This window comes from Mauremys reevesii, linkage group 17 (genome assembly GCF_016161935.1).
Source record: "Mauremys reevesii isolate NIE-2019 linkage group 17, ASM1616193v1, whole genome shotgun sequence".
NCBI classification, from domain to species: Eukaryota; Metazoa; Chordata; order Testudines; family Geoemydidae; genus Mauremys; species Mauremys reevesii.
The window spans coordinates 7,329,123-7,343,585 of record NC_052639.1 but is presented as its reverse complement, the minus strand read 5'-3'; the positions used below and the strand labels follow the sequence as shown (position 1 = coordinate 7,343,585).

The 14,463-nt window shown below is 48.6% G+C and overlaps 2 non-coding genes across 2 annotated transcripts; both read left to right on the top strand.

Annotated features, from left to right (window-relative positions):
* The first annotated feature begins 11,785 nt into the window (after positions 1-11,785).
* Positions 11,786-11,857, top strand: TRNAA-UGC. Its single transcript has one exon. It is a non-coding gene; the product is annotated as a tRNA-Ala (tRNA).
* Positions 11,858-13,082: 1,225 nt separating this feature from the next.
* On the top strand, positions 13,083-13,155 carry TRNAK-UUU. Its single transcript has one exon. It is a non-coding gene; the product is annotated as a tRNA-Lys (tRNA).
* Positions 13,156-14,463: the final 1,308 nt, after the last annotated feature.

Here is a 14,463-nt window from a genome sequence, read left to right as displayed (position 1 = left end):
AGGTGGGCCCCACACATATGGTGCAACACTTGTGCAACAAATCTTCGCCAGTGGTTGAACAGCAAAGGAAATCTATGCCTTTTGCAGTGCCAATGATGTGGAGAGAGCCAACAGATCATACCAGCAAATGTTACTTCTACATGGTGCCTCCAGTTGGGAAAGGTGTGACAAAGAAGAAAACGTGGACGCTGCATTATCCAAACATTCCATCAGCTCTATGCCCAGTACCCCACGGAGAAGGACTGACACTTCCTGATGCACCAGAATCATTCTCACTTGAGTCAGACGAGGAAGAGGAAGAGGACGAAACTTCTGGTCCTGAACCATCAATGTCACAGGACCCACATTTTCTCCCATCCTCCTCCTCTGAACCACACCTCAAAACACAAGGTGAACGGAATGACCTTGTCAGGGATTCGGAACTACCCAAGAGTAAGGCAGAGCTGTTGGGCTCCGCACTACAGCAGTGGACTCTCCTGGCAGATGACGTTAGGGTTTCCATGCTCCGTGACCGTCAAAAGGCTCTTGTCCCATCTTCTTCATGGAAGGCCATCTTGTAGCGTGCAACAACATCCATGGTGTGATGGCAGCCCTCAACATCGTTCACAATCCACATGAGTGGAGACTGTTCATTGATTCATCGAAGACGAGCCTTAAAGCTGTTTTACTGCATAATGGCAATGTTTTGCCATCAATTCCACTTGGTCATGCAGTCCATATGAAGGAAACCTAGGACAACATGAAACAACTTTTGAGGTGCATAAACTATGACCAACATCAGTGGCAGCTTTGTGGCGATTTGAAGGTTGTTGCTCTCTTGCTTGGTCTGCAGACTGGATACACAAAGTACTGCTGTTTTCTCTGTGAATGGGATAGTCGTGCAACAGATTCCCACTACATCAAGAAAGATTGGCCACTCCGACAGTCATTGGAGCCTGGGAGGGAAAGTGTTCAGCATCCACCACTTGTTGAATCAAAGAAGATTTTGTTACCACCCTTACACATCAAGCTGGGGCTGATGAAGAACTTTGTCAAGGCCATTGACAAAACACAAGCAGCTCCGTGGAAAATTCCCAAGGTTAAGTGAAGCTAAGATAAAGGAAGGTGTCTTTATTGGTCCTCAGATTCATGAACTTCTTCGAGATGATGATGGAAGTTAGCTAATGTAATGCCAATATTTAAAAAGGGCTCTAGGGGTGATCCCGGCAATTACAGACCGGTAAGTCTAACGTCGGTACCGGGCAAATTAGTTGAAACAATAGTAAAGAATAAAATTGTCAGACACATAGAAAAACATAAACTGTTGAGCAATAGTCAACATGGTTTCTGTAAAGGGAAATCGTGTCTTAGTAATCTATTAGAGTTCTTTGAAGGGGTCAACAAACATGTGGACAAGGGGGATCCGGTGGACATAGTGTACTTAGATTTCCAGAAAGCCTTTGACAAGGTCCCTCACCAAAGGTTCTTACGTAAATTAAGCTGTCATGGGATAAAAGGAAAGGTCCTTTCATGGATTGAGAACTGGTTAAAGGACAGGGAACAAAGGGTAGGAATTAATGGTAAATTCTCAGAATGGAGAGGGGTAACTAGTGGTGTTCCCCACGTTTCAGTCCTAGGACCAATCCTATTCAATTTATTCATAAATGATCTGGAGAAAGGGGTAAACAGTGAGGTGGCAAAGTTTGCAGATGATACTAAACTACTCAAGATAGTTAAGACCAAAGCAGATTGTAAAGAACTTCAAAAAGATCTCACAAAACTAACTGATTGGGCAACAAAATGGCAAATGAAATTTAATGTGGATAAATGTAAAGTAATGCACATTGGAAAAAATAACCCCAACTATACATACAACATGATGGGGGCTAATTTAGCTACAACGAGTCAGCAAAAAGATCTTGGAGTTATCGTGGATAGTTCTCTGAAGATGTCCACGCAGTGTGTAGAGGCGGTCAAAAAAGCAAACAGGATGTTAGGAATCATTAAAAAGGGGATAGAGAATAAGACTGAGAATATATTATTGCCCTTATATAAATCCATGGTACGCCCACATCTCGAATACTGTGTACAGATGTGGTCTCCTCACCTCAAAAAAGATATTCTAGCACTAGAAAAGGTTCAGAAAAGAGCAACTAAAATGATTAGGGGTTTAGAGAGGGTTCCATATGAGGAAAGATTAAAGAGGCTAGGACTCTTCAGTTTGGAAAAGAGAAGACTAAGGGGGGACATGATAGAGGTATATAAAATCATGAGTGATGTTGAGAAAGTGGATAAGGAAAAGTTATTTACTTATTCCCATAATACAAGAACTAGGGGTCACCAAATGAAATTAATAGGCAGCAGGTTTAAAACAAATAAAAGGAAGTTCTTCTTCACGCAGCGCACAGTCAACTTGTGGAACTCCTTACCTGAGGAGGTTGTGAAGGCTAGGACTATAACAATGTTTAAAAGGGGACTGGATAAATTCATGGTGGCTAAGTCCATAAATGGCTATTAGCCAGGATGGGTAAGAATGGTGTCGCTAGCCTCTGTTCGTCAGAGGATGGAGATGGATGGCAGGAGAGAGATCACTTGATCATTGCCTGTTAGGTTCACTCCCTCAGGGGCACCTGGCATTGGCCACTGTCGGTAGACAGATACTGGGCTAGATGGACCTTTGGTCTGACCCGGTATGGCCTTTCTTATGTTCTTAAAGCTTGGAAAAATTGCTTTTTAATTTAAAAAAAAAAACACTAAAGCTATTTGTGTTTATTGTTGGCTGTGTGTAGGCTGGGGTGGGATGAGGATGAGATGGCATACACACATTGTGTGTAGGGTGCTCATTCTGTGAGGGCATGCAGATCCTGCAGAAAGAAGCAGGTGTTTGTTTAAAAAAGTTCAAGTTACTTAATTACAAATTTTTTTAAAGTTGAAAGTTCCTGTTTCAGGTACATCTCTGCTCCCTGCAGTTCCCAGGCCTCCAGACTGAAGATACTGCTCCATCACCGGGAAAAGGGGAAGAGAAAGGCGCAATCCCCACACAATTCAATAATGGGATTTGACCGAGCATCTTCTCACATGTATGGGGCAGCAGCAGAAGCTTCAATGGCTGAATCAGAGAGTTTTATCTTCTGAAAACTATTATAAATTAAGTAGAGATATGGACTTATCTATTAGTTAGGACCAAGGAATGGGACTCAGGGTCCCATGGCTCTGTAGCCAGCTGTCCTTCTGACTATCCGTGTGATTCTGAGCAAGTCACTTCCCCCCTCTCTGTGACTCAGTTTCTGCACTGGTAAAATGTGGAGAAGAATACTGACCCAGCTGTGTAAGATGCTTTGAGATTATCAGATGAAGGTTACAGTTTTAAGTATCATTACTAATAAAAACAAGCACTAAGTCAGCTTACAGTCAGTGTTAGATCAATACACTTTAGAAGCAGCAAAGAATCCTGTGGCACCTTATAGACTAACAGACGTTTTGCAGCATGAGCTTTCGTGGGTGAATACCCACTTCTTCGGATGCAAGTAGTGGAAATTTCCAGGGGCAGGTGTATATATAAGCAAGCAAGAAGCAAGCTAGAGATAACGAGGTTAGATCAATCAGGAGGATGAGGCCCTGTTCTAGCAGTTGAGGTGTGAAAACCAAGGGAGGAGAAACTGGTTCTGTAATTGGCAAGCCATTCACAGTCTTTGTTTAATCCTGAGCTGATGGTGTCAAATTTGCAGATGAACTGGAGCTCAGCAGTTTCTCTTTGAAGTCTGGTCCTGAAGTTTTTTTGCTGCAGGATGGCCACCTTAAGATCTGCTATTGTGTGGCCAGGGAGGTTGAAGTGTTCTCCTACAGGTTTTTGTATATTGCCATTCCTAATGTCTGATTTGTGTCCATTTATCCTTTCCTTAGCGACTGTCCAGTTTGGCCGATGTACATAGCAGAGGGGCATTGCTGGCATATGATGGCATATATTACATTGGTGGATGTGCAGGTGAATGAACCGGTGATGGTGTGGCTGATCTGGTTAGGTCCTGTGATGGTGTTGCTGGTGTAGATATGTGGGCAGAGTTGGCATCGAGGTTTGTTGCATGGGTTGGTTCCTGAGCTAGAGTTACTATGGTGCGGTGTGCAGTTGCTGGTGAGAATATGCTTCAGGTTGGCAGGTTGTCTGTGGGCGAGGACTGGCCTGCCACCCAAGGCCTGTGAAAGTGTGGGATCATTGTCCAGGATGGGTTGTAGATCCCTGATGATGCGTTGGAGGGGTTTGAGCTGGGGACTGTATGTGATTGCCAGTGGAGTCCTGTTGGTTTCTTTCTTGGGTTTGTCTTGCAGTAGGAGGCTTCTGGGTACACGTCTGGCTCTGCTGATCTGTTTCCTTATTTCCTCGTGTGGGTACTGTAGTCTTGAGAATGCTTGGTGGAGATTTTCACCACGATTTCAACAGCTTCCACCCCTCCATCAACCTCAGCCTGGACCAATCTACACGGGAGGTCCACTTCCTAGACACCACGGTGCAAATAAGTGATGGTCACATTAACACCACCCTATACCGAAAACCTACCGACCGCTATGCCTACCTTCATGCCTCCAGCTTCCATCCCGGACACACCACAAGATCCATTGTCTATAGCCAAGCACTGAGCTACAACCGTATCTGCTCTAACCCCGCAGACAGAGACCAACACCTAGAAAATCTCCACCAAGCACCTGGCATTGGCCACTGTCGGTAGACAGATACTGGGATAGATGGACCTTTGGTCTGACCTGCACGGCCTTTCTTATGTTCTTATTTTCTTATTTGACCATGCACTGCGTGGCAAGGAAAAGACGGCATGGAAAGCCTTCCACTTAGTGGCAATACATTTTCTCGGAAACAACAAGGCAGACAACTACAGGTTGTTGGTGGAAAACCTCCACAAGGCTTACAAAAGCCTTGGTTGCAACATGTCACTAAAGAGACATTTTTTGCACTCTCATCTAGATTTTTTTCCACCGAACTGCGGAGCAGTGAGCGACGAGCACGGCGAGCAATTTCACCAGGACATTGCAACAATGGAGAACCGCTATCAGGGCAAATGGAGCCCATCAATGCTGGCAGACTATTGCTGGACAGTGACAAGAGATGCTCCATTTAATGAATACAAGAGACAAGCCAAGAAGCGCCGAGTAGACACTGAATAGGACTAAACTATGTACAGAATAGCTTTTTGCCTTTTGTTTCCTAATACATTTAAGCTAGATAACCCTTTTGCTGATTTTTAAATTGTTACATAAACAGGAGAGGTGAAATATTATCATGTAAAGCAACCATAAACACACAAAAAGACCTAGGTTTAAAATTGATGATTAAAACTCTGTTATCTACACAATATACATAGACATAAAATGTAAAAAACTTAAATATCTTAGAAACAGAAGCCAATCAGTTGTTTTGTCATATTTGAATTGAGCAAATCAAAATACATTCTAAATAGCACATTTGATCTCTGAAGCAGACGACTTCTGAAAAATTGTAGCCCAGTGTAAGCCAAGCAACCCCCTCCCTTGCTTTGTGCTGGGTGCCCAGCTGTGGGCTTGTGTGTGTGTGTTGGAGGGGGTGGGGGTGTTGTGAGCACACTCCAGTCAGGGAAGGGGTGGAGTTGGCCAAAGGGGAAGGTTGAATCTTTAGCAGAGAATTCCTTTCTCCTTTGTGTTAGCTAAGCGTTGCTGTTAAATGTCATTAGACGAATGCAACATTTGAAACAATCTGACACTAACCCCACTGCCATCTCTGTTGCTGTAGTTCTCACACCCTCTCCTCTTGTCATGTCACCACAAAGCATGGTGTCTTATTCCCATAGCATCCTGTAGGTTAGACAGGACTTAAGTTTAGAAGGGGAAAACTGAAGCATAACTTCCCAAACCCCTCATTCCCAGCCCCAACACAGAGCCCGCATCCCTAGCCGGAGCCCTCACACCCCTGCACCCCAACCCTTTACTCCAGCTCTCAGCCTCTCATCCCCAACCCCACCCCACACACTGCACCCCCAGACAGAGCCCTTTCACCCCACCCTCTGCCCTACCTCAGACCCCTCCACACTCCTAACACTTCAGCCTCACCCTGCCACACACCATCCATCTGCAGAATGAAGTTTGGAATGAGCACCAATAGACAGGTGAGGTGTCACACCTCACCTCCGTATTGGTGCACTCAGCAAAATTCATTCCGCACACGGACATAGCAAATTAGAGGAAACACTGCTCCTGACATTCAAACTCTCTCTCAGATCTTGAATTTCATACATTGACTCATCAGAAGAAAGTGCTCTCAAGTGAGCTACAGACCAACAGTGGTTCAGTGGAATTATTCAGCAAGTATTTTAGAAGACCTAGAACATTAGAGGAAATCATCACCTGCTAAGAGACAATTAATGGAGAGAAGCAGCAAGATTAATCCTGTACATTGGATTGGTTGTGACTTCTTTGCCTGATTTGAAAAAAGACCAAAAGGACCTGAGTCTCCTCGCTCACGATAGCCCCCTGCTCGGCCAATCACCACTGAGACTCTGAGGGGCGGGCGGCTGAGGTCTCACCAGATGTCCCAAAGGACGGCCCAGGTCACCATCACAGGGGATCACTCTCAGATCCAGCCCCACCTCTTGGTGAGGACTTCTGCAATGAGAGCAATACCCTCCCCTGCCGCACTCCACACACATCCCTCCTCGGTAGAGGAGGAAGCTGGGAAAGGGGAAAAAAGAAGCAAGAGAAGAGGGGAATGGAGGCAGGAAAGAGGAAAAGAGAAATGAAAAAGGACAAACCCCAATGTCCCCAGGGATTCCAACCATCAAAACCTAGGGAGGAGATCAAATTCTGCCACCTGAAGCCAGTGTTTCCTGTGCCTAGAATGCTGCCTGCGCCAGGTGGATCAGACTGAACAGGTTCCAAACGTCTCTGAGCCTCTTACCTTCTCAAAGGGAAGTTTCTTTTCAGCACAATCCATGGTAGGAAAGGAGAAAACTCCAGTGTTTCCTCCTCATGCTCACATCCATGAATCTGAATTCTCTCTCAGCCCTCGAGGAGAGACCTCCCGAAGGAGACTTGCGGCAGCAAAGCCGGGGGCTCTCAGAGACAGACCTGGCCCTGCACCTCTGTCCTGCCCGGCTGATGTCGGGGTCTCTCTCTCTGAGGTCACCCCCTCCCCACCACCTTTGCCCAATAGGCGCGGTCCTGCAAAAGGCCTTTGTGATGTCACTGCCACCCACCCCTCCCCTCAAAGCTGATGTCCTGCCCCTGGCCAGACTCGTTGGGTCTTTGAGTTGTTTCCCCTGGATCTGGGGTTGCCAACTTTCTGACCCAACAAAACTGAACACCCTCATCCCGCCCCTTCGCAGAGATCCCGGACCGCTAATTCCATCTCCCTCCGTCGCTCGCTCTCCCCCACGCTCACTCACTCGCTCCTTTTCATCTGGCTGAGGAGGGCTGGGGAGGGTTCCTTTTCAACTGGGTGTTGTCGGGACAGACCTGGGAAGGAGGCTGCCTGCCAAACACCTTTAAGAGGAGCCGTCCCTCCCTGTCAGAAAATCATCTCCCTCCTTCACTTCAGTGATGGCTTCAATTGTTCCTTATCCCGGCAGAGCCGGAGGATTGAAAGCAGCAACATCAAACCCCTGTGCAGCTAGCAGGAATGGACACACACACTCCTTGTATCTCAACAGATATTTAGTTTTACTCTTGGTAAACTACAAGGCTAAAGGACGGGCGGTGGCACCACATCTAAGGAATGAAACACAACACAATCATCATCCTTATGCCCATCGGTGCCTCTTGATTCTTCCTTTGTCTCTCTCTGACCACCGTCGCCCTCTGTCGGTTCACTGAGAGTGCCACACTCACTGCTTCCGACACACAAAGACTCACACACACATCTTGCATGCAAAACCTCACCAAGGAGTCAGATGCACCTGCTGGTTCCCTGCACCCCGTTCTACAGAATCCAATCCCAGGGAAAGCTTGTCAGGCCCACAGCTGGTGGGGAGTCCTGGGCTGGAGGATTTAACCTACAGTGAAGGCACTCGCAGGAAAGATGCTGAACGAGTGCAAGTTAAACATTGGGAGCTCCGCTTCCAGTCCCCTCACAGCTCAGTCCATCTCTCCAGGAAAGGGGCACATCTGAATTCGCAGCTGACACAGTCTACCTGAGTAGTTCTTGTTTACACCCAGTCAGCTCTGAGGCCTGTTTCGCACCCTGGGTTTGAGGAGACCGTCAGAACCGACTCTCTGCAATAGCAAAAGCAGGAGGCCGTGTTATTGCTCCTGCCCCAGCGCAGACAGACAATGAGGGAAATGGTCTGTGTTGGAGGGTGGGGCTCCCTGCCCTTGGCTAAAGACCAGCACCTCCCTTTTCCCTTTGTCACTCGTGAAGCTTTTCTTTCAGCAGCGAGCCCTAGAGCTCAGTTGCTGGAGCGCTGCGTTTGTCACTGACGCTCGGGGAGCTGCACCATCACTGGGCTCTTCTGCCAGCAAGTCCAACGAAAGGACTGATTTCCTCATGTAGCCTGCTCCGGGACCGTCAAAAGGATCTTGTCCCATTCTTCTTCATGGAAGGCCATCTTGTAGCCTGCAACAACATCCATGGTGTGATGGCAGCCCTCAACATCGTTCACAGTCCACATGAGTGGAGACTGTTCGTTGATTCATCGAAGACGAGTCTTAAAGATGTTTTACTGCTTAATGGCAATGTTTTGCCATCAATTCCACTTCGTCATGCAGTCCATATGAAGGAAACCTATGACAACATGAAACAACAACATGAAACCTCTCTGAGGCTCTTATCTGCTCCACAGGGACGTCTGTCTTCTCACTCAATTAGCAGGGGGAAAGGGGGAAACCCCAAGGAGGCTCCTCCTCGTGCTCACAGGCGTGACCCTGTATTCTCTCTCACTCCTCAAGGGGAGACCTTGAGAAGGAGACTCCCTGCAGCAAAGCCATTTCCCCCACCCTGCAGCCTCTTTACCTGCCCCTGCTCATAGACTCTCTGTGAGGTCACCTCTTCCCAACCTCCTTTGACCAATCAGCCCAGCTCCTGTAAAAGGCTAGTGTGATGTCACCGCCCTGGACAGCCCCTTTGCATCTTTGAGCCGCTCCTGCTGTGTCACACCCACACCCCCACTCACTCAGTGTTACTTCTGGACACGAAGCAGGTGACACATGAAAACATCAGAGGCTGCTCAATGGCCCATACTTAGTTTTGCAGAGATTTGTAGACGTTAAGGCAAGTAGAGACCTTTGGATCATAGAATCATAGGACTGGAAGGACCCCAAGAGGTCATCGAGTCCAGTCGCCTGCACTCAAGGCAAGACTAAGTATTATATAGATCATCTCTGACAGGGCTTTGTCTAACCTGCTCTTAAAAATCTCCAAGGATGGAGATTCAACAACCTCCCTAGGCAATTTATTCCACTGCTTAACCACCCTGACTCTTAGCAAGTTTTTCCTAATGTCTAACCTAAACCTCCCTTGCTGTAATTTAAGCCTCTTGATTCTTGTCCTATCATGAGAGGTTAAGGAGAATAATTTTTCTCCCGCCTCCTTGTAACAACCTTTTAGGTACTTGAAAACTGTAATGTCCCCTCTCAGTCTTCTCTTCTCCAGACTTAACAAATCCAATTCTTTCAATCTTCCCTCCTAGGTCATGTTTTCTAGACTTTCATCATTCTTGTTGCTCTTCTCTGGACTTTCTCCAATTTCTCTGCATCTTTCCAAAAATGTGATGCCCAGAACTGTACACAAGAATCCAGTGGAGGCCTAATCAGCACGGACCTAGGCTGGGGAGACCTACAGAAGGAGACTCTCTGCAGCAAAGCCCGGGGTCTCTGAGATGGCCCCAGCCCTGCAGCCTGTCCTACCTGGATGTTGTCATGGACGCTCTGTGAGGTCACCGCCTCCCAACCTCCTTTCACCAATCAGCTGAGGTGCTGCACAAGGCCCTTGTGATGTCACTGCCACACTCACCCCTGCCCTGCAGGGCTAATGTCCTGCCCCTGGCGAGCCCCTTTGCATGTTTGAGCTGCTTTCCCTGTGACACCCCCACGCACTCAGGGTTAGTGCTGGGGATCAAGCAGGCAGCACATGGAAACCTCAGAGGCTCTCAATGTGCCACACTCAGTTTTGCTGAGATTTGGAGACTAAGGCCACAAGAGACACTTAGATCATCTCATCTGACCCCTCTGCACAGCCCAGGCCTCCTGTATGGCACTCTAGCAAGTTTTGGACCAAAGCAGACTCCACAAAGGCACCTCATCAAGGGATGGATGGAGAAAGCACCACTTCCCTTGGTGGTCTGGAGGAAATTGATGCTGTCGGGGGCAGGGAATTCACCCCAAGGCCACGCTTGGGAGTCTGTATCATAACACGCATGCACAACAGCACTGCACAAAGTTTGTACACGTCACCTTAACTCTGATGGTTCCTAATGTTTAAAGGCCCCCAGGGGTGCAGCTTGGATCTTTTCTTCCAGCAGCTCTATTAGGCGGCACTTCATGCATACATACCTCTGTTCCGGTGCCCCCACTAGGACCATGTACATTCCGCAGCTGCCGCATGCAATCATCCTCGTTGTATCCTCTGCTGCTTGGCTCATGGCTGCTGTTGTCTCTGCCTCTATCAGCCTTCTCACCTGGGGAACACAGCACTGCACCCCCTGCCCCTTCCGACTCCCCCTGTAAACTAACTCCCACTCAAACTCCCCTGTTAGCAGCCCTGTTCGCCGGCTCCTGTGCCGCTGCCTGGCTGGGCGGCCGCTTTTATAGGCCCCCTCCTCAGCCTAGCTCCGCCCCCTACTCAGGGCTCGGCTGCCCGCTCAGCAGTCTGCCCCTACGGATAGATAAGTGGGGTTAAATCAGTTCTCAGCCTGAGTCCTTTGCTCTTAATCCTGAGGATATTGTCCCACCATGGGGCCATTTCCCGCCTCTCTTTCCTAGGGAAGAACAATTTTCCTTGCACAGACACAGGAACAGCAAGATCCTTCTCTGTCCCTTGTGCAAAGCAGGGGGCCAAAGTCCATGGAAACAATGGACAAGCAGGGGGCCCTGGGCACATCCAGCCCTGGCCGTGAGATGTTCCCTCCCCTCTTTCTTTATGCCCCTGTTGTTATTTCATGGATTGTCTGGGATGGGGAAAAAGCTCAGTTCACTCCAGGAGGAGGGGGAAAGAACCCTGAAAGTCTCAGGACCCAACTCCTGCTACCAGGATCACTGAGGTGCTGGGAATCGGACTGTGTGAATTGTCAAGGTGGGGAATGAATAACAATTTACAACAAGATCCACCTCATTAATCACTGACACAGGCTAATCCTGCCGCAGATAGACGGGAAACTGGGAGTGATTCTTTGCTGTGCAGCCATGGAAACAGTGACCCAATTGCACCGCAGTGAACGTACTGGGGAAAGCTGGACTTTACAGGCAGGTGGAAAGAGCAGATCCTAGAAACACCTGGAGCTTCCCACACCACTGCTACCACCAGGATCAGGTGGTGAGCGACTCACAGCACCCCTCCCCTCCCATTACCTTCCAGCAGGGGGTGGCAGCACCCCCCACCCAAAGCAGGGGAGAGGGCTGAGTGTATCTCTGCACCCTGAGTCCAGGGCACCCACTCTCTCTGCCCCACACATCGAATCTGGCCCTGCTGAAATGTGACCCCCAAGAACCAGCAGCCTCCAGGATAGCAGATTTGGCCTCAGAGCCGGGAATGTGTCCCTCATGCTGCTCTTAGGCCACTGGATACTCTGGAAACAGGAGGGCTCTGAGTGTAACCTATAGCCCACATCATCCATCTGGGGATGTAGCTCAGTGGTAGAGCACATGCTTTGCATGTATGTGGTCCTGGGTTCAATTCCCAGCATATCTAGGTTCCTTTCACCCTGCTGCTTTGCTCATGCCCAGAGAGGATGTGACCCTGCAGGAGTTTCAATGCTGCTCAGTGAGGGGCAAGTGCCAATTGCATGGAAGGTCTGGGTGGGCTTTCTGCTCCTAAGACTTGTCTGTACATTTAAGATTCCCACCAGTTGTGCTGCTTGGGACAAGAGTAGATGAAAAGGGAGAATCCTCCACCACTGGAGGGAAAGGTCCCATATGCACAGACTGAGAGGCAAAGACTAGACTCATTTTTTGTCTGGGCCCAATCTTTTCACCTGGTACAGCCCTTGTTCCAGCTCACGTGGTAGCTAGGGGATGTCTCATGACTGCAGCCATGTTTGTTCAGTTCCACCCCCTTATACAGCTTTGGCACAAGGCAGGAATTTTTTGTCTCTCTCCTGAGGAAGAGCCCCAGGTTTAAGGTGGATTCCTGTACCAGGTGACATGGTCACATGTCCTGTGAGACCCCCCGCAAGCCTTCATTCTTCCTGGCCTGACTCACAGATGGTGCAGGACAGAGCCATCTCCAGTCAGTTGTCCTGGTTAATGGGAGCATTCAAGAGTCCAAACCACTACTAATGGCCCACACTTTGCATCATTACAACAGGACCTCAGAGTTATAGTTCATATTTCTAGTTTCAGATCCAAGAATGATCAGTTCATACAAATAGGATGAACACACACAGTAGATTATAAGCTTTGTAATGATACCTTACAAGAGACCTTTTGCATGAAGCATAGTCCAGTCACTTTATATTCACACTCATTAGCATATTTTCATAAAATCACACGGAGTGCAACATCACAGCAGGAAAAGGGGTTTTACTGCGGCACCTGGAAGCAGTCAAGTTTCATGTTCTGGCTGTGGTATGAGTTCCTCCAGCTTTCTCGTAAGCACACATGTACCTTAGCGGGTGCTCTCGATACAGGAATGGCCCCGACACGGTAAAGTGATGGGGATTGCATTTTCCTTTTTTATTTCTGTATTTCCAATGACATTTCTGTTTGTGATTTCGTTTTGCTTCGTATATCTGTGTTTTCTCCTGGATTTGATAGCTAACTTAAAAAAGAATAAGGCCTCAGGGCGCTGGATGGAGGAGCAGGCTGGGGTTAGGACTGCTAAGAGAGCGAGAGTAGCAGGTTTTCTGTATTGTTTCCTGCCCACATTTTCATGACTAGTTTCTCTGCTGCATGAAATTTGCTTTTGTTGAATGTGAGCCTGGCTAGCTCAGTTGGTAGAGCATCAGACTTTTAATCTGAGGGTCCAGGGTTCAAGTCCCTGGTCAGGTGAAGAGCGAACAGCTTCCCCTCAAAATGAAAGACAGAATTTCTCCAGGATGTTATTTGACATCACTTCTTCACACTAGGAAGGGCCATGTACTGCCTGGGACTGAAGGGGCAACTTCCTCACATGCCTATTGGCCTTTCAGTCTGGATTAAGAAAGGCCTCTGGGAGCTGCAGCAAACTGCTGCATGACAACTTGGTGAGTAAATGCAGGGCTGCCCCCACAGAGTCATCCTCGGCAGAGGTCTGGGGGTTCCCTATTGGTCCCATGGTGTACGGGCCAGCACTGGGGACTTTGAATCCTGCAATCTGAGTTGAAGTCTGCAATCTTGCTTTTTTTTGATCCCAGGCAAAAGCAAGGCAGGCAAAAATTCATCTCGCCTTCATGGGTGCTTGCAATGATGCTCTTTTCGTGTGCCAGGGCTGACAAAAACTTCCCAGACAGAGAAGCAGCAGGCCCAAAAAAGTGCTATTCGGGTGCTGACTTAGCTCTTTATGCTATTATGTGCCAGCAATGCCCCTCTGCCAGGTACATTGGCCAAACCAGACAGTCTCTACGTAAAATAATAAACGGACACAAATCTGTAGATAGGGATGCAAGCGCCATTTCTGCTGAGTCCTGAAGCTGGGCTGCAGCCTGGCCTAGGAGGCAGCCCTATTGGTTGACCTACTGGCCCAAAGTCACTTGGGCAGTGTTGGTGTTCCCCAGGGATGCTGAAGGGCCTAAGGGAGGGAGGCTCAATACTCCCCCCTATCAGTCAGGGTGGAAGAGGAGGGCTGCAAGAGTGGGCAGGTTGATGGCTGGGCCTTCTAGCGTTCGGTTGGGGACATGGTGGGGAACGCGAACTGGGAGAAATGGTTGCTGGCCTGGGACTAGGAAGGGCCATGTACTGCCTGGGACTGAAGGGGCAACTTCCTCACATGCCTATTGGCCTTTCAGTCTGGATTAAGAAAGGCCTCTGGGAGCTGCAGCAAACTGCTGCATGACAACTTGGTGAGTAAATGCAGGGCTGCCCCCACAGAGTCATCCTCGGCAGAGGTCTGGGGGTTCCCTATTGGTCCCATGGTGTACGGGCCAGCACTGGGGACTTTGAATCCTGCAATCTGAGTTGAAGTCTGCAATCTGAGTTGATCCAGAAGCCTGGCCATGCCTGGAGTTCTGTAGATAGGGATGCAAGCGCCATTTCTGCTGAGTCCTGAAGCTGGGCTGCAGCCTGGCCTAGGAGGCAGCCCTATTGGTTGACCTACTGGCCCAAAGTCACTTGGGCAGTGTTGGTGTTCCCCAGGGATGCTGAAGGGCCTAAGGGAGGGAG